Source organism: Melospiza melodia, chromosome Z (assembly GCF_035770615.1).
Source record: "Melospiza melodia melodia isolate bMelMel2 chromosome Z, bMelMel2.pri, whole genome shotgun sequence".
NCBI lineage: Eukaryota > Metazoa > Chordata > Aves > Passeriformes > Passerellidae > Melospiza > Melospiza melodia.
The window spans coordinates 77,990,908-78,011,307 of record NC_086226.1 but is presented as its reverse complement, the minus strand read 5'-3'; positions in this window follow the sequence as shown (position 1 = coordinate 78,011,307).

Sequence of the window (20,400 nt, the reverse complement as noted above, 5' to 3'; positions counted from 1 at the left end):
CTTTCAAATCCCTCCAAGGATGGTGACTCCACCACCCCCCTGGAAGCCTGTTCCAATGCTTTTCACCATTTCTGTGAAAAAACTCTTCCTAATATCCAAACTAACCCCCCCTCTGCCCCAGCCTGAGGCCGTTCCCTCTGCTCCTGTCCTTCCCAGCCCCTTCCCGGCTCCCTCAGCCTCTCCTGGGGCTCCATGCCCTTCCCAGCTCCGTTCCCTTCCCTGGACACACTCCAGCTTCTCAATGTCCTTCTGGAAATGAGTGGCACAAGACACACCACTTGTAAGTTGTTACACAAGTTTATTAATACACACTTGCTGGTTTATAGCACCTCAGTTCTACCAGTTCTGGTTTTGTAGAATATTAAAGACCATCTACTCCCAACCCCTGTGCCATGGGCAGGGACACCTCCCACCAAACCAGATCACTCCAGGTTGCTTTATCCAACCTGTCACTGAACATCACCAAGTGTTGAGGCATCCACAACTTCCCCAGGTAACCTGTTCCAGTGTCTGACCATCCTCACAGTAAGGAATGTCTTCCCTATATCCAACATAAATTTGGAATAAATAGGGGCGATTCCCCTAAAAAGAGGAGATTCCCCAAATCTCCCCCCTTTCAGTTTGTACCTATCCCTCCTTGTCCTATCACTACAGTTCCCAACAGTGTCCCTCTCTGGCTTCCCTGCAGGCTCCTTCAGATACTGGAAACTTCTCCAGGATGAACAGCCCCAACTTTCTCAACCTGACTTCACAGGGAAGGTTCTCCCGATGAACTTGGTGGCCTCCTCTGGGCTTGCTCCAGCATTTCCACGTCCTTCTAACACTGAGGCCCAAGAGCTGGATGCAGCACTGCAGGTGAGGGTCTCACAGGAGGAGGAGAGAGGCAGAATTGCCTCCTTTGACCTGCTGCCCACGCTGCTTTGGATGCAGGCCAGGATTCATTTGGCTTTCTGGGCTCTGAGTGCACGCTGCTGGCTCATGGTGAGTTCAGTAGTTTGCAGTTCAGTGTTTGAGTGGTTGATGCATGCCTTTGATGGGTTATTAACCTGTGTTTGCCCTGGTGCTCCTTAGGTAATACAGGAGGAGAGCTGCCACAAATAAACTTTAAAGTTGAGCCAGCTGTGTTGGTAAAAGAGACCCTTTCCCCTGCACCTTGTAACCTCTTCCATCTGCAGGTGTGGGATTTCCCGTGGCATTTTCTTTGTATACAGGCTGTCTTTCTGCAGAAGGGGATACTTATGTCAGGCTGACTTCATGGCAGTTAAACTCCAAATTTCCTAGCATTGTGTAATGGCCAGAGAATTTCTAGCCTGCCACATTGTCAGCTTGATGTTTGTAATAAGAACCATCTTTTAACTCATTTTGTTTTACAGTAGTCTTGGCTTCCTCACTGTTTCCTCCCAGCAGCTCGGCCAGCAGGCAGCATTGCCAGGCAGAGGGAAAGAGGGAGACCCCTTTCCCTGCAGGAATGAGGGAATGGGGACGTGCTACACGCACACACAGGGCTGGAGGTGCTGCTTCTGCCAGCGTCCTGCTCATCATGCTCTGACACACAGACAGCCAGAGCCTCCCGCAGCTTTCGCAACTAGAAAGAAACCGCTGACTGTTGCTAGCAGGAATCCAGCATTCTTGACAGCACGGCGTAACTTGCTTGCTCTGCGTGGAGAGCCATTAAAAGGAAAAAAAAGAGAGAGAGAGAGAAAAAAAAAATGTCACTTGCTATTTTTTGCTTAGGTGGTTACAACTTAAAATATGCTGCTTGTTCAGTTTCACTCCTGCCTGATACCTAAGTCTATACTTTGAAGATAAAAGGGATTTTTTTTTGTTTTTAAACTTTTCATTCAGCAGTCCAGATATATGTAAGTGCTGAGCTTCACATGCAAACTGCAGTGCCTCATGCTGAGGGGTTGTGTCAGTTTCACTACTCTTTTCTGCTCAGATTGTGTTAAACTACTCATTCTGACTTCTGTGTTTGCTGGTTAGTTGGAGAAGCAGTTCTGCCCAGGGCTAAGGGCTCATTTGCACAGTGGCTGTTTTGCTCTGCTTGTAAAAGCCCCAGAATAAGTGGGAAACAACTCCAGAGGCTGTGAATGGCTAAGGATGAAGGGTTTCTCCTTCTCCCTTTATTTGAATTTTGAAATAGAATTTTGAAATAGAATTAGGGAAAAAAAATAAAAAAAGAAGCTGTGATTTTTCTTTTCCTCTCAGTGGTTCAAGAACTTATGACAACTCACTATATGAGGAATATAATAAATAAACAGATTCTTGGTATTTCCTCTAGCTCAGCCCATTCAGCTCCATAAAATCTGGCAGGGCTTGGCTCTCCAGTTCTTTCTTGCAGTTGCAAGAATTGAGGGTTGGAATTTCTTCCCCAGAGCACTCTCATCATTTAGTTTCATAGTGCTTCTCCTTGACAGCCAGTGCTTGGTGATTTTTTTTTCTTCATCCTGTGTCTGAATTATTTTGGGTAATTGCCCTGTGTACAGACTGAAACATCACAGTTAGCTAACTTCATTTACAACAGTTTATATGCTGACTCAGTCAGCATACAAACCTCTCCTATGCAAAGGGAAAAAAACTTGGATTGATTTGAGGGAGATGTGAAATGAAGCCAAAGACTTAGAAAGATATTTTGGTGGCAAATGTGTATGATGATTACTTTTTGATTCTTGCTTGCAAGTAACTTGATTTCCATGGTGCACTCACTCCAGCTGTGTGTTGCCATGGCTTTGCCCCTCTCAGTTCTTTTAGGTTGTCCATGATTTCCCAGGAACTGCACACTCCTGGGTTCAAGGACCCTGATTGTTACAGAACCTGTTGTAACAGTATCAGTACACTGTGTTGTCACCTCAGGTTGTGTGTGTCACCTCTCCAGCCACAAAAGAAGTCCCTGTGGCATGATACTCAGGTTTGCTTATCTTGGGAAGAGTTTCTGTGGTTTTCATGGCAAGGACTGAGGCAAAGACTCGAGTCAGTGCTCTTGGTAAGTCAATTCAACCTCTGTACTAACATGCAGTGAGTACACATATCCTCCTTGTTACCTGGGTCATCCCGCTGTCTTAGAAATCCATGTGCAATTCAGGCTGCCTTATCCTTGCCATAATTTTTACAAGTCCTACCCAGGTTCTAGGACTGATGGCAGATAAAGGATGTGAAAGTGAATCTCACCCCAAAGAACTGTTTAGGGAAGCAAGGGGTGAAATTGTGCTTGCAAGAAAGCAGCACATTCTGTTTCAGACCTTTTGAGGTAGGTGCAAGCTTTTCAAAAACAAGAGAGCACTGACAGAAATGGCCTGAACAAGGCCCTGAAGGTGTAAAAAGCAACTTTTTTAGTCTGTGTTGAACTGGGAGGAGGCATATGCAGAGGGCAGTACTCCAGGCAGATGCTTGTCAGTCTGGATAACAGAGGTGATGGAAGGGAGAGGCAAGCTTTTGAGCTGCTGGTAGGGATTAGGAAGAGTTGTTTCACGGGTAGCAGAGCTCCAGAAGGGCAGCACAGCCTGGAGGGGCTTGGGATCAAATAGAGCACATGCAGGTAATGGAGAGGTGAGGGAAGTTAGCACCTTGACTGACAGGCAGTAACATGACCTTACCTTTAATGAAAGGCAGCATTTCACACTGATTTCACAATAAGTGACCTATCCCCGAAAAATGCTTCAAAAGCAGTCTTTTCCCACTGGTTATGGACATGAAATACAAATTAATTAATGGGAGGTGTCCTAGGCTGTAATGTTTATTTGCCGTTAGGGTGAGATTTTCCTTTGAGTTGACTTCTCCATACAGATCTCCCACTTGCTTTCCCTGTATTAGAAATTAATTGAGAACACCAGTGCACCTTTTGTGAAGGCTGAACCAACTGCAGGCACGTCTCTGGAGCAGATGAACCTCTGCTTATATTCCAGTTTGCTGTAACTCATTAATTCACCCTCAATCTTATTCCACAGGCATTCTGGAGCTTTATCTGCCTGTTGGCAGCATTGTTTCTTCTGGTACAGAAATAATTTGGGGGTTTACTTTTGCTGTGAAACTGCTACCAGGCTTCCTCATTGTGCAGGACTAACACTGAAGCAGGTTCACACTGTTTGTCATTATGGTAAAGAGCAGCTGTGCAGGTTAATCAGCTGCTAATTAGACAGTGAGATATCAGGCAGTGAGCATGGAGGCAGTGGTTACATGCAGCAAGGTGATTGTAACCTCTTCAGCCTCTGCAACCAGCTGCAGGAAGAGGGTCTGGATCTTGCTTTTCTTTGGATTTGTCTGTAATCTCTCATGTCTGCACACCTCGTGGTCTGAAAAAAAAAGGTCAGCAAAAGGAGCTGGATCCTTCAGATTTGGAGACATCTCATTTTGAAGCAGTGGTACTGCCTTGGATGAGGGAAATAATTTTCAGCAGCACTCAGAAGTGTGGAAATACCATTGGAGTTCCTATCAGCCCTTGGACACCGTGGATGTTAGCACTGGCGTCTGCAGAGAAGAACCTACAGTTCAATTTTGTTGCACACACTGATGGAAAGTTATTATGACATCAAAATGAAACCCAGTGGTTACTGATAAAAGGGACTAAAATTTCTTTTATGCAGGGTTCATACTTGAGAGCAATCTTTATTTTTTATTTTGAGAGTAATTGCTTTTCTGTTGCTAGTTTTTTAGCCTGATTGACACTCAAACAGCTGCCAAGAATACTTGGAATTCACTACAAAATAACACAGTGGCATTAGACTATCATCTTGACAGGCTTATATATATTTATTATGCTAATTATGTGGGTGTAGTAATTGTATTAGGAATATCTAGATATTTTCCATTACTAAAATCAGTACCAAGTATGGGGAAACCCACAAAAGATTTCTCAGCTGACTCTAATCCGCAAATTTTCCTTAAACATATAATAAAAGTTCTCATTCAGCTGCAAGGCCTTTTACTTTAATTTTTTTCCTCTATACAGAGATTTAGGAGCAGTAGCTACAGTAAGTATATTAACTTCTTAATTTGTAATAAGTATTAATTTATTTTATACCATTTATTTAAGGAAGTAAGGGACAAGGGGTGGGGAGGGGCATCTCAGTCCAGGGTGTGTCTGCAAGGCATGCTGCCTCCAGGAGCTATTCCTACAGCATAGTCCAGCTTCACAACAGCACTGGGCTTGCAGTTGGAATCTAACCCCTTTATGTATCTGTTTTATCTGTACTGTTTGGTTTTTTATATGCTCCCCTTGCCATCAGGTCAGTGTCATTTTGCAGCTGCAGGAAATGAGGTCTGCCAAGAGAGGTCAAATGGGACTTGAAGTTGAGTACCAGGCTGCATAGTGCCTCTTGCCCCAAGCATTTCAGAGAAGAGGTCATCTTCCAGGCTTCTAGCAGCCATGGATCGTGACTCTGGAAGCTTATCCCAGCAGTGTCAGTGCTCTGACTGGCATTGGAATCAAACTCTTTAAATCTCTGTGTGCAGAAACAGCCTAGGAAAGGGAGGTATTGAATTCTGTATGCTTCAAGAGGGTTTATATGGGAATAAAAAAATATTTTTACCCATGTAAAGTTTCCTTATTTAATCACTGGTTTATTTGGAGTGCCAGACAGCTAAAAGGGAAGGGAATAAAAATGATTGGGACTTGACAAATGCCTCTGAAGACAGTTATCTGATGTCTGTGTCTGTTAGCAGGAAGGGCTGCTGGGGGGGGCTCTAGGGGGGAGTTACAGTGTTTCAGAATGCAGACTCTTTGCCAACTCTTCTAATATTTAGGCTTTGTTTGAGCTTCTGTCCTGTCTGTGTCCCTGCCTGTCCTGTAATAACAAGGACAAACGGTGGGCGGAAGCTGCACATTGTCCTCCTGTGGTTCTGCAGAGCTGCTGTGGGAAGGCCAGACATCTGAATACCCCAAAGCAAGGCCAATAATTGCATGAGCCAGTAAAGTGGCAAATACTGCAGCCAGCCCATTTCTATTGACTGTTGTCACAGGGTGAGTCTTCCCAGCTTCAGGATGGGACCGAGCAGTTCCAGAGTGGATCACTGAGTGCTCTATAAAAAGCTTCTAGGAAAATGACGTCAGGAATCGTCAGCAATTAATCTGGAACATCAATTCCAAGAATAATATTTATCTGAAAAATAGTGAATCAAATCCTGCAGGTCTAGCTGGGCCTACTACGAGTAAATTAGATCAGTTTGTTTTTGTATGAGTCATTAATCATATTGCAGTCATCACTGTGGTTATCTGAAAGTATTTTAATTTAATCAAAATGCAGTTAAAACTCATGTAAACAAACTTGGCCTAAGCTGAACAGCCACATACACAGACCAGTATTTTCCAGTGTGGTGTGAGGAATTAAACACCAAAACAGATCTTTCTACAGAGACCTTACTATGATTTTTACATTACTTGATTTTGAGCATGCACTTTCCAACACGTTTCTTTCTGCACTGACTGCCAGATAAAAGAGAACAATACACTATGCTCTGAAGCTTTTGTTACAGTGTTTGTAGCTTGTACAGGCCATCTGCTGTGGAGTAATGTTGCTGCTACAGTACATTGCTTTCCTAGCATATGTGTAACCTGACAGCTGGGGAGTGTGAGCCCTCTGGATTCAACAGGAATTCACTTGGATGTGTAGTTATTCTGTCTACATAAAGCCTTGTGTAAAACAATACCAACTCCTAGGTCACAGACCAAAAAAGCATAGTAGTTGGCACAGATATGGGTAGCTTCTACCCCAAACCTTTACTTGGAGGAGAAGAATGGATTCTGGAATGAGTTCAGATCCTGAAGCTCAGAGCTTTGTCCAGCCAGATTTTGAAAACTTCCAAACATCCCACAGCCTCCTCTGGCTCCTGCTGTAGTGCATAATAATTCTCGTTTTTCCCCCTTCTAACCATATGCTGAACTTCTGTAGGTTCTGCTGATGTCTCTGCCACGGAGTGTTCTTCACTGGCAAGACCCTGGCCCCATGCACTTGATCTCATCCCCACAGGCACAAGGAGCTGTGAGCCACCCCAAACTATTCTCTGTTCCATGCTGAACCAGCCCCAGCCCCACAGACCCTGCTCTCGGGGTGATTATTTCAGTCCCACAGTTCCAGTGGCCTCCCCTGAGCCCGTCTGTTCTGCCTGGGACCCCAAACAGGACAGAGTGCCCCAATGAAGCCTGGTGGGTGCTGAGCATAGGAGATCACCCTGGCCCACCTCCCTGCACCATGGAGAAAGTACATGCAAGTCTGTGGGGATAGATCCCAGAATCCTGAGGGAATTGGCTGATGTTGCCAAGCCACTCTCCATCACATCTGAAAAGTCATGGCAGTCAAGGGAATTCCCTTGCCTGGAAAAAAAGGAAGCTTTTTTAAAAACTCCTGTTTTTAAAACTGGGAGAAAGGAAGGCACAGGGAGCTACAGAGCAGTAAGCCTCACCTCTGTGCCTGGGAAAATCATGGACCAGATCCTTTTGAAGCAATGTTAGGGCGCCTCCTTGGAAGACAAGGAGGTGTTCTAAGATATCCAGCATGGCTTCACGAAGGGAAAATTGTCCCTGCCCATCTGGTGGCCCTCTGTGATGGAGGGACTGCAATGGTCAGCAAAGGAAGACTGACCAACATCATCCACCTGGATTTCTGTGAGGCCTTTGGAGACACCTGGGTTTGAGGGGTGTAGGATTGAGTGGAGGAGGAGCTGGGTGGATGGACACAGCCAGGGAGTTGTGGTCAATTGTTAGTGATTCCATGTCCAGCTGGAGCCTGGTGATGAGTGGTCTCCCTTGTGGGATCTCAGCACCTCAGGATGAGGGTGCAGAGTGACCGAGACCACCCTTGGGGGGCTCGGGAGTCCTGGGATGTTGCCAGAAGTGTCTGGTGGCTGCACTTTGATCCTACACAGGAGATGACACCTGTATGAGGACTGGGAGGATTTTACTGGGTGAATGGTGAAGGGATAAGTTAATTAAGGTGTAGAACACAGGGTTTAGGATTTCTGTACAGGGGGGTCTAGAGAAGTAAGATGGAGGAATTGGGGCGTGTCCTGTCCTTCTTCTTCTTCTTCTTGGCCTCCATCTTCTGTGGTGATGGTGGCACTTTGGGATTGGTCATTACTAGAAGTGCACCGGTTAATAAGGGTAGAAGGTATTGGGGAAAAATGATAAATATTGTACACATAACTTCGAGTATAAAGATAAGTGACCGGCCCAGGGGCTGTGGAGTGTGCCCATGGCTGGCTGCTGTGCAGACTCTGTCGGGCTGAAAGAAAATCTTTTAGATAAACAATTAATAAACACCGAGACCGAAACAAGATCAGAAGTCTCTCCTCGTCCTTTGAAGCGCCGGGCTGCCCAAGGCCACCCTGGGCCTTTCCAGGCCACCTAAACAGCCGAGAAACCGACACTCCTTCAGGGCTTTGTTCTGGGACTGGGGGTCTTCAATACCTTCCTGAGTGACACAGACAGGGAGAGCAGCTGGCACCAAGCTGCAGGTACAGTGACACACCTGAAGGATGGGGCCAGCCAAGGGCACCTGGACAAGCTCAAGAATGGGGCCCAAAGAACCCAATAAGGTTCAGCAAGTCCAAGTGCCAGGTGCTGCACCTGAGGCAATCCTAGACACGAGCGCAGACTGGCTGAAGAACTCATTGAGAGAAGGACTTTGGAGTTCTTCTGGTGGAATATAAAAGTGAACGTGAGCCCAGAAGGCCAGCTACACCCTGGGCTGCACCAAAAGCAAGGGGGAAGACATGTCAAGGGAAGTGATTGTTCCCTTCTGTCCTGCCCTCAGGAGACTCCACCTGGAGAGCTGCATCCAGCTCTGGATTCCTCAGAACAAGAAAGATGTGGACCTCTTAGAGCTGGTCCAGAGGAGGCCACAAAGAGGCTCAGAATGCTGGAGCACCTGTGCTAAGGAGAGACAGGCTGAGAGAGTTGAGGTTGTTCAGCCTGGAGAGGTGAAGGCAAACCTTAGAGCACTTTCCAGTACCTAAAGGGGCTACAAGAGACCTGGAGAGAGATTTTTTTACAAGAACATGTAGTGATAAAACAAGGGGGAATAGCTGAAAGAGGGCAGATATTTGGAGGAAAATTCTAATTCAGGTGATAGTGAGGCCCTGACACAGACTTGACCAGAGAATCTGTGAGTGCTCTGTATGGAAGTGTTCAAGGCCAGGCCATATGGGGCCCAGAGCTACCTGATCCAGTGGATGGCATCCCTGCTCTTGGGGATGAAGGGGAAGGATGGAACCTAGGTTATCTTAGGGGTCTCTTCCAACCTAAACCTTTCCAAGATTCTATGAAAATCTTGTGGGAGGAATCAGGGGAGCCCAGAGGGCTGGCCAGAAGTGCTGAGATGCGGGAAAAGCCTGTGGGACTTTGCCCTGCAGCCTCCCAGGGAGACAGGAGGTACTACTCAATGAACCTTCTTACCTCATGTGCCCAGAGTTCACTGCCCCAGACAGAGTGACCTGGTGGAGCCCTGGGAATCACAGGATCATTAGGTGCCTTCTAGGTACAGAAAAAATCATCAGGGACCTCTCCCAGGCTCAAAAATGGCCTGAGAGTGGTCTCACACTGTCATCAGCCACCTCACTCAACCCCCTTCAGACAAATCCCACTCAGGTCAATGGAATTGTATAAGACGAGATTTTCTAGCAGACCCCTGAGCTGAATATCCTCTACTCCTGGAATTCCTCTGCTTCTTCACCCCTGCCTTTGGGCTAAAATTCCTGGTAACAGTGTCAGTGGAAACTGACAGGAAAAAGGCACCAAGTACCTCATTTTTGCCTACATTTGCTGTCAATGTACTGCTGAACCCTTTTGTCATAATTTCTTTACCTGATTTACTTCTTACATAGCAGCAGAAGCACTTCTTGAACCCTGGCTTAGCTTCAGTTCTTCTGATCACACATCTGCACACCTCAGCAGAAATAATAATATAATCTCTGCCATAACCTCTCCTAATTCCTACTGTGCTCATAATTTTTTTTTCTTGTTCTGCCATGAATTCTCTTTTTAGCCAAGCCAGCCTCCTAAATTATCTGTTGTGTTTTTTCCTTGAGCATCAGCAAGGACTTTTTTTTTGAGCTTCTTTGCCCTTCAAACCCCACAAGAGCTGGCTCCCATTAGAGCTGCCTCATGCCCACCTCTTCCCTGAGTAAGCCACAGCTTTCTGTAGTGAGGGTCAGGGCTATTGGCCTTCCTGCTCCCCACCCTGGTCCAGGATCTTGAACTCCCCTGGGTCTGGATCATTGCAGTTGTGCCCTGACCAGTTCTTCCTTATTTTTAAGTAGCATTTTACGTAACACATCCAGACCAGCATACCCAGTGGGTACATCTAACATCTGTGCTATCCCTGACATCCTCTAGGAATCTCCCTAATGGCCTTTCCCTTGCTGCAGGTGCCAGGGATGATGAATCCCTCCAGGAGAACCAATTCCAGGGGCCAGAAACTCGACCATGGCAGGAGCACTGTAGTTGTGTCTCCCACACTGTGCTCTATCTAAAATGTAGAATGCAGGAGTATGAGACAGGGCCAGCATATCAAATATGAGTCCCTGTTTCCTAGAAATATCTTAAAACATAATAAAATCAGGGATTTTGTTGTAGGCTTTGTGTTGTTGTTCTGTTCAGGGTATTTTACTCCACATGACTCTCCTAATTAATTATGATGAGTCAGAAATTGCTTCTCCTGTACCGAATGTCTTCCTGTCTGCTGTATAATGTGTTTGTGATCAGTTTAAACCTGTTTAGTCTTGGGCCAGCACGACCACTTAGGTTTTCAGCATTCATTTGTATTCAGGTACAGTAATTGTACTGCTTTCCACTTGCATTTTGTGAGAGTAAATATGCCAAACTTCCGTAGTTTTGCCTTCTTTCTCATGAATATTTTAGTTGTTATTCTCTGCAGTTGTTCTGAGTTGTTTCAATGTTTCTTGAACTTGAGCTGGAGCCTGTGCAGCATCTCACTGGCGTGGTTTGTGCTTCTGGATCTTGCTTTGCACCTGCCCTGTGGAACTGCTTGAGTTTCTCACAGCTTTGTCTTCTTGGTGACATGTTGATACATTTAGGACACAGTTACACACACTTTCCTGTCTCTTTCAGCAGTTTTCAACCCCTGATCTCACAGAAATTTTTACTATTTTTGCCAAACAAGTGTCTGGAGTCTATGCTGCTTGCATTTATACGCTTTCTTCCAGTTTTCAGAGGAACATCTTTTTCCACATGACAGTGTCTGTAAACTTTGAGCTAATACACCTCCTAAGTTTCAGCAAGGTGTTTCCACATTTTGCAGCCCTGTCATTAAAGGAAACTCACAGTGAATCCCCAGAGAATTTCTCAAAGATCTTACTCCTGAAATAAAGTCCTCTCTCTGCACCTGATTTTCCTACTCTTCCTGGAGTCAGCTCCTTACCTGTTGTACCTTGATCACCATTCATGCCAGTAATGCTAATTATTTCTCAGATGACCTTGAGTTGGGTGGATAATGTTTTGTCTGTGCAAAGGGCATCAGCAGAATATCCAGTATTTTTTGATGGCTCTTGGTACTCAAGGCTATTTTTATGTTTTGGATTGCTTCAGATGGCTTGGGCTGAATGATGCTGCTGTGCCTAGACACTCCTAACACCCAAGTGGATACAAACACATATATCCCTGTTCTGTACTTCCCTTTAACGTTGTCAATGTCATTTTTTAGGAAGGCATCCACAGACATTTGCACACAACAGCCACAGCAAGTGCTTGAATGCAAATGGGGCAGCCGCAGGCTCAGAGTGAACAGTGCCTTGCTTTATCAGGTGGCTGAGGAGCGTGCTGGGTGCTATCTTTAAGAGAGATCTGCACAGATTCTTAGTTGGCTGCAGTGCACATTCCAGTTGAGCCAAATTTCAAGGTTCAGCAAGCAATTGAGCTAGGGCAGACGGAATAATTACAGAGTTGTGAAAAGGCTGAAATGTAAAACAGATGAACAGATTGTTCCCTCTACCTGTCAACCTTGGTGGGGGGAAAAATGTTCAGCTTCTAGGTAGCGGCAGTCTCTTAGCTCAGAGGGGCTTTCCCTCTCTCCCACAGCCCAGAATCATGCTTTAGACTGCATTGCACACAGCAGTCTCACATCTTTAGTTAGTGTGTTTTGTGTTCTGACACCAGCTTATCACCAGGACTCGTGTGCCCAGGTCCCTGCAATATACCATGCCCAAGGGTGCTGTTCCCAAGCAGAGTCTCTCAAGTCCACCTGGCCATTTCATATTTAGAGTTTGATTGTCGCAGACATCTTTTCATTAAAATCCTTTCCTTAGGATTTTTCCTCCTGAGAAGCTGAGGGGCCTCAGGAACAAAATGTAAACAATGGTTATCTGCTGCTGTGGAATGCAACAGGTGCATCTGGGATTGGTCTCCTGTGGATGTTTGGATTTATTGACCACTCACGGCAGAGCTGCTCTCGCTCTCTGCCGAGAGACACAGATCTTTGTTATCCTTCTTCTCTATTCTTAGCTTAGCTAGCCTTCTGAGAACTTTTCTTTCTATTCTTTTTAGTATATTTATAATGTTGAGTATATATCATAAAATAACAAATCAAGCCTTCTGAACACGGAGTCAACATTTTCGTCTCTCTCTCATCCTGAAAACCCCTGTGACCACGGTCACATTTGATCCCTACTGATCCAACCTTTTCTAGTGCTAGCTGAGCCACCTTTAGCTGATATGCCCTTCCCCATTGCAGCTCTTCTGTACTGTAGTGAGGGATTGCAGTACACAAGAGGGTACCAGGTTTGGCTCCAGTTTCCCATGGTTACCACTGAAATCAAATATTAATAAAACAGAGGGCTGATTTCCTTGGGATTTAGTAGCTTTTTTTTTTTTTTTTTTTTTTTTTTCTCCTCTTTGCTCCCAGCTGGCTAAAATATTTCCTTCTTTTCTTTTTCTGCAGTTTCCAACTGCAAGTTTAAGAAGTGGTTTAGAGGACTGGGGGTAAAGAGGCCTGCCTGCTTATCCTGCCCAAAGTAAATGATCAGCTGATGGTTTTGATTTTAGCTGTATGTGGCTCAATCCTCTCCCATCGAGCACACTCTGCAAAATGCAACTACTTGAAAATTAGCTTCACAAATTTTTTTTTAATTAAAATGAAGGAGGAAATTAAATTACTGCCAGTGAGAACAGAAGTAACAGTCATTCACTAATTGCTTGTCAGAAAACAGGTTCAGTGAAGGGGAAAATCAAACTTGATCGGTATTGCTGGGTTTGTCTTCATACATTCTTGGCTAAATGGTGTTTTCTGAGATCAAGAAGAGAGCCAAACAACAGCAATCCTGTTTCAGGATTTATGCAGAGTTCGCTTGCATGTCAGGTTACAAATATTGGTAGTTACAGTGGCACTTAATTTCTGCTACAATTGTCACATACAAATAAGATTATTGGAAGTGCAAGAGGCATGAAAGGGATAATTTGCTTGAGGTAAGAACTTTAAAAAAGCTCAGCATAAAGTCATTCAAGTTGGCTTTAAAGGGCAAACATCAGATCAGGCAAAGCAGGCAGACTTTAAACAAGCTTTAGCGAGACCCAGTGGAGACGTCATGTTGTCCAAGTTAATTGGCACTGAGGAGAGAAATTAGAGTTATCAGGATTATAAATTTATCAGTTATAAATTTTTATAAATCAGCTATAAATTTTTTCTTTCTCCAGAGCACTGCTGCTGCATGGTTGCTGTAAGAGAAAAGCCTGAAAGGACCCTGCTTCACAGAAGTGCACACTTAAAAAAGGAGCAGAAGAGAAGTAATGGGGAAAACAGAAAGAACCTGGCATTGGAGCAAAATTAGTACATGTTCAACAGCACTTCACATTGAGAGGCAAAAGACCCAAATAACCACAACCCTCAGCAGTGTGCTGCTTCTTATAAAGGATGGGGCTTTCACATTTCCAGCTGGAGCACAGGAGACAGGCAGCTCATGTGAATTACATGTTTATCCATGTACAAATGCCACCCAGTGCCTTCAGGGTGGATTAAACCTCTTCTACCTGCTGAGAAGAGGACAGAGGACGTGTCCTGTGCATGGAAACCCCGGTGGTATCAGCCCCAGCTGTTCAGCACCGCAGCCATGCACGATTGCTGCAGCTGGTTGCCATGGCTCAGGCCGTTCTGGGATCTCATCAGAGACTTCCAGCTTTGCAGAAGACACTCTCGGTGTCCTGCTGGAGACAAAAAAAGACAGGGAAAAGGACCCTCCAAAAGAGCAGGAAGCTCCACAGCCAAGACTGCCGTGGAGATTATTTGGCTTAGCATGAAGATTCAGGTCTGCATTACCCAAGGAAAACAATTATGTTGTTCACCCCTACAGTAAAAATTTAATTGCAGTATAAGTGCTGTTGTTTCCAATATGCACTGTATTAGGTTGTGAAAAATAGTTAGCTCATGCCTCATCAAGTGTCTGATTGCTGCTTCAGGTAGGAGATTCCCAAATCTTACTGCTCACTTACTGCACTGCCTCATTTTTCTCTGCCAAGTGATGTTGCCATTTGCTCTCTGAAATGGGAGTGCCACAGAAACCTTACTGCTTTGTGAATGTCACGGAATTTGTCAGTGTAACAGTCCAAACGTGCACAGCAGAAATCTGGAGTCGCGTAAAATAGACGAGAAATCTCACTTTTGTGGGCCTTCAGAGGACATAAAGTCCTTTGGAATCTTTTATCCCTGGAGTTTTATTTCTCAGTGTCCTGCCATTTACAACTAAGATGTAAATCTTAGACCATCTGTACTTGCAGGTTAGTTGTAGCTTCTTCTCATGTCTATCTTTGAAGTGTAAGCCTTGTTTAAAGATAAGACTCCTGTCCTAACTTTGGGACCCCAGCAGAGGGGTTACTGTCTTTAAAGGAATCTTGCTGGAGAAACTTTTTCAAAAGCTGTGAAGTTGGTGCCCAACTCCCTCTTTCTTGAAATGGGTATTCCCTCTTTGCATGGAATTGAGGTGTGTCAATTTACTGTTTTACATCCTTCTTTTATCCCTCTTATTTTTTTTCCCCATTCCCTGGAGAGCTGCCCAGTCCCAAGAAGCTTTTGGGGATGGTTTTTTCCCAATTCCGCTGTCACTTTGTCAGGAATCGGCAGCTGTGGGGCCAGCCCGTGGTCAGTTTTCCATGCGGGAATGGAGAGGTGCTGTACGGATGTCGGGATCACTGCACTCTTTTTACCCGGACAGCAGATGGCACCGAAGCTCCAGAAACGCCACAGCTCTCCCGGACCATGACCAGGTTCTTTTTGGCTTCGACATCTTGCTGCAAACATTATTACTTCAATAGGCTTCCATTTGGCCTGCTGATAACTTAAAAGAACATTTTGACAGTAGTACATGTACACATTTTTAAAATTTGGTGATTTCTCCTGAAGCTTAACTTACTTTTCTCCTTTAGGGTACTTGGAGGAAATGGAAGAATTTATCTTATAGTGCTTTTAAGTGAGGATTCATTTTAAGTCTTATTTCTTGAGTTCGTTTTTTAGACTAATATTTGTTCTCCAGAAGTTTGGTTATTATGAATGCTGACTTAGATGAAAGAGCAGATGTTAATCATATGTATTAAAGTAATATTATTTCTAAATTATATTGCTTCCTGATGTTAGACTTCACAGTTTATGTATAGCATTCAATAACCTATGAATACTCAGTGCAAAACTGCTGCTTACACGTCTTAAAAAAACTAATACAAAAAGTGGATGTATAAGATCTAATTAATTCAGTTGCAAAGTTGACTCTGATTTCTATACTTTGTCAGAAGAAAGGAATTTGTAACTATCACTTCAGTTCTTATGAAAAGTAAAGTATAACCCATTTGCTTTTTCATTTCCAGGATGGCAAGAGGCATCTGACTGTCTGTGTCCAATCCCACACACACCAGTCTTCGTGGAAAGTGTCTTGTGCCAGCTTCTTTCCTAGGAAGCACTTTTCATAGGTGCAAACAGAACAAGAAAAAGTATTCAATTAGTAGGTTTTTTCCCTGCTGATCTTCTTTTTAACAAAACCATTTCACCACTGCCAACAACAGGAATATTAAATTACACATGATGGGGGAATCTAAATAATTCTCTTAGCTCAACAGACTTATGTATGGTAGAATATTTTTTCTTCAGAAATGCAGAAAACAGTCCTTTAGGGGGGAAAAAGTGTTGAACCATTTATCTGATTAAAATATTTATGGATGAAATAATTGTAGCTCATCCCTCATAATTTGTGGTACTCAAATATCTTTCTGTGTCTCTCTGATATGAAAAATAAAACAGATAAGAGAAGTTTAAAAAGTGAAGTCCATTCAGCCTTAAATAAAAATAGGAGGCTAACCTTTTCTGGCAATGGGATTTCTTCTGACTTTCAGAATCATGGATTGCTCAAGATGTATATAGACATTGGATGAGTAATTTTTGCCTGTTCCCAGTTTATCCATTGTAAATTCAGTTACTGATGTTGGGAAAACAGCAACATCTGGATCAACAACTTTTTACATCCCTCAGTGGCATGGATTCTGTGATAAAGGTATTTGTTAAGGATTTCTTGAGTGTTACTTAGGTTTTGGGTAGTAGATTTTTTAGGTTATACAGGACATTCAAGTGTCTTCCTCTGTGATTGTTTTCCATATCACTAAAAGTTACAGCTCATATTAATTCTAATTCTATTGTTGTTGACTCTATTCTTAAAAACTATGCTAATTGTCTATTCTTAATTCTGTTTCTGAGGTTACCCATGCTGTTTAATGATAGTTGTTTTTCAGATAGGTAATATGACATAATTTATCACGTTCTTAGTAAATAAATAATATGTTGGTTGTTAATAAGATTAATTTAATGCATATCTGTATGATTGCATACTTGCATAACATTCCAAATAAGACAAATAATATTCCTTCTTGAATGATGCTTCAAAATAGCTATTTTTATTTATTTAATCACTTAACAGACATAATAATTTAATTGCTACTACACCATTGCAGTAAACAAAAGTAACAACAGTAGAAAAGATGTGAAATTATGCTTGTTAAATATTGAATAAGTTCTGAGGACTGCCAGGTTAAGTGATCGCGTGGCTGACTCAGTATTCTGCTACCAGAAGCCTAAGTTTGCTCTCAGAACAAAATGCAGGTGTGAAAAAGAAGGAATGTCAGGTGGGGGGAAATCTGTCTGTACTGGGTTTTGATTCAGGTTGCTGGGCAAGGGCTCAGTGCTTGGATTCACTGCCAGTGGCAGAGATGTAGGGAGAAAATTGGGAGAAAAGTGGGAGAAATAGGGAGAAAAGTGGCCAGTGGTCTGTGTGAGACCTTGGAGCTCCCAGTGCTGTGTGACCCTGGCTGGGCAGCCCCTGAGCTCTCTGCTTTTCCAGGACACAGCTGCTTTTCCAGGACACAGCTGCTTTTCCAGCTTCCACCAGCTGGCAGTGGCCAGAGAGCGTGGTGGTGTTCACAGGGGTCCCAGGACGAGGGAAGAGATGAGAATCTTGACTCCATGCTTCAGAAGGCTGATTTATTATTTTATGATATATATATATATTATATTAAAACTATACTAAAAGAATAGAAGAAAGGATTTTACCAGAAGGCTTGAAATGAAAGGAATGGAATGATAATCACATCTTGTGACTGACCAAAGAGTCCGAGCCAGCTGACTGTGATTGGCCATTAATTAGAAACAACCACATGAGCCCAATCACAGATGCACCTGTTGCATTCCACAGCAGCAGATAACCATTGTTTGCATTTTGTTCCTGAGGCCTCTCAGCTTCTCAGGAGGAAAAATCCTAAGGAACGGATTTTCTATAAAATATGTCTGTTACAAGACAGCTTCATCCTGTTAGAAGCCAGGGCACAGAGAATGTTTCTCTGCCTGTCCTGAGAAGTCCTGATCCCCAGGAGAACACTGCTTTTAACCTTAGTCCATGGAGAAAACTTCCAAGACTTTGGGATGAATTGGAATCTATGAGTGTATGAAATAGATATATGTAGTTTATCACAGGGTGAAAAACTTAGAGTTTTGGGTTTTTAGTATGGAGGTAGATAGAGGACAAGATGGAGTATTTTGGGTGTTGTTTGACCTCCTTCTTGTTCTTCATCTACTCCATATTCTGCAGGATTGAGAGCACAGAGTGATTGGTTAGGAAAAGGCACAATGCAAATGTTCCATGAACAGACAAATAAATAGTTATTGGTAGAAAGGTAGAAATAAAATACGTTCCCTAGACCCTAAATTCCAACACCATCTGAACCCCCAGTGCTGCTGCAGTATAAAACTGACAAAGAGTTGTCTATTGTTCCAGCAGAATTCCTGCTCAGATGAATCTCCACTGAGGTTCGATTTTTTTAGGAAATTGAGGGTGGTAATATCCATACTGCCTGTTCTGCTGGCAGGAGAAAAAACTGGGTTTGTGAGCACATTTTGTCTGCAGGCTCTTTCTCTGCAATCATCAAAGTCAATGGAACGGTGGGGAGGGTCAAACAGAGGTGAGGATCACTTGAACTGGTGTCCTCAGGTTCTTTCTTTGTGGTGGAGGCAGTGAGCAGAACTGTAACTGTGCTCAGGAGGCAAGATTCAGTCAGCTGTCATCGTCTCTATGCCCACTGCAGACAGTCAATGAAATTAAAAGGCCTTCTCTGTTTCTTCAGCAGCTAGCTCAGGTTCTGTTAATTCTATCAGGTTCTAATTATTCTATTCCTCCCTAATTACCTGTGAAAAGGATCTTTTTCCTCTGCATGTTTTGAAGCCTCAGGTGCTCACCCACAGCCATAAATTCGCCCAATGCCTGTCTTACATATGACCAGCTCTCAGAAGCACCTCTCTGATTCTTTGTTTCTTGGTCTCAACTTATTACAGAAAGGGTGTACAGGCTCACAGCAAATCCTGCACAGGCAGGACAGGCTCTCTTCTCATGCCTTTGTGCAAGAAAACCACCCCTTTGTCAAAAGCAGCTTCATCTGATTATCAGCAGCTCACTCAAATGGCACATGCAAGCTGCTGTCCATCCTCCAGTTAATTCAGTATTTGCTGGGGAAACAAAACACCAACCTTTCTGTGCCCCTTGGAGGGCAAAGGAGCTCAGGAGGACTGGACTATTTTGAGTTTCAAGGCATAAAATTGGCCTACACTCTTCATCAGAAAAAGGAACCATCATAACAGGAAAACATCCTGTAAACACTGAGTTACTGAAGGAGCTCCAATGCAAAAGAGAGATACGAGAGAGATGGAAAAGGTGAGAATACCACAAAGAAATATAGAAGCAGTGCTCCTGCATGCAGTGATGTAGTTAGCCAAAGAAAAACTCAGGCAGAGCTCAAATTGGCAGATGATGTCAAACACAGCAAATAAAAGGCTGTTATTGCTCTGTTCCAGAGTGGAAGCACGACGAAGCTGCAGGTGTGCTGCTGAATGAGGATGGAAGGTTAATTAAAAATGCCCACAGAAAAGACAGAAGTACTCAGTGCCCACCTCACGTCAGTCATCATGGGTGAGATCAGCCCCCAGGTCTCCGTGCTGAGAAGCAATGACAAACAAATATATCAGAGAGTTCATTTAAGGACCATCTCCACAAATTGGACATCCATAGATGCCTGCCCCAGCTTCAGGGGGAAAAGAATCACCATGAGAGTGATTAGCCATGGGAGCCAGGAAAGTGGTGGAGTTCTCTTGATGAAAATATTCAAGAGACAGTTTGACAGAGAATGAAGAACTTAATCTAAGGCACTGCTTTCCATGGACGTTTGAAGTGCTGTTCAAATCTGGACCTTTATGTTGTTTTTATAATCACCTCTGGTTTCTGCAGAAGAATTACAATGAATGAAAGAAGTAAGTAGTCAGATTACAAACCTATTGTACATTTCTAGTGGTGACTTTAATAAACACTTGTACATGGCTCATCCCTTCAGTTTAAACTTTATTTCTCTTTTTCTTGCATGTCTGGCAGTTCTGTCCCCCTGCACTAATATCACAGAAGCAGCTGCAGAGAGAGAGGTTTTATTCCCCAAAACACTGAACTTTTTATTCCGAATTATTAGCTCATAATGTTTGAGCTTTGGCTTCTGTCATTAGCTCTTAACTTCTGTTTAAGGGTCAGTGGAAAAGCACTTTTTCTTAATGACAAAATTTTGTTTTAATTTCTGGTATTTGCAGCTACTCACCAGGTTATGCCTTGCAGAGCAAGATGTGATAATTTCTTCACAGCTCCCACTTGAATAATTTCCACTTTGTTGCTCTGTTGCTTTGATACACCCCTTTTGGGAAAGCTTTTGCGCTACCACACAGAAAGAAAGAGGCACAATTTTGTACCTCCATTCCGGGAAATTCTGTCCTCAAAACTATCCCTCAAACATTTTGGCAGATCTCACTTTTGAGGTCTGTCTTGGTTTGGAAAGACAGGTGTCTGCTGAGGAAGGCAGGAGCCTCCCCTGAAAACAGAGAATGTAAACCCTCCCCACCCCTC